Source organism: Pterocles gutturalis, unplaced genomic scaffold (genome assembly GCF_000699245.1).
Source record: "Pterocles gutturalis isolate BGI_N339 unplaced genomic scaffold, ASM69924v1 scaffold21827, whole genome shotgun sequence".
NCBI classification, from domain to species: domain Eukaryota; kingdom Metazoa; phylum Chordata; class Aves; order Pterocliformes; family Pteroclidae; genus Pterocles; species Pterocles gutturalis.
Window position 1 is genome coordinate 19,018 of NW_010113350.1, and position 298 is coordinate 19,315.

Sequence of the window (298 nt, forward strand, 5' to 3'; positions counted from 1 at the left end):
GATGGGTGCTGTGGACCTCCTGGGGGGCGGCCTGGACAGCCTGGTACGTCGCAGCCCCCCATGTTCCTTCCTCAATGCCTGGCTGCTGCGGTGGCATCGTGCTGGGTTTGGTGCTGGCTCCTGTCTGGAGCTCCTGGGGACGGGACGGGCTTGTCCACCCGGAGACACCCGGGCCGGTCCTTTCCTTCTACAGCTGGTGAAGATGGGGGGGGCACTGCGCCCTAATTTATCTTGTCCTCACCAGAGGGCTGGAGCGGGCAGGGGTTAGGGCTCCCCAGTTCCTTTTCTCTCTGTACAT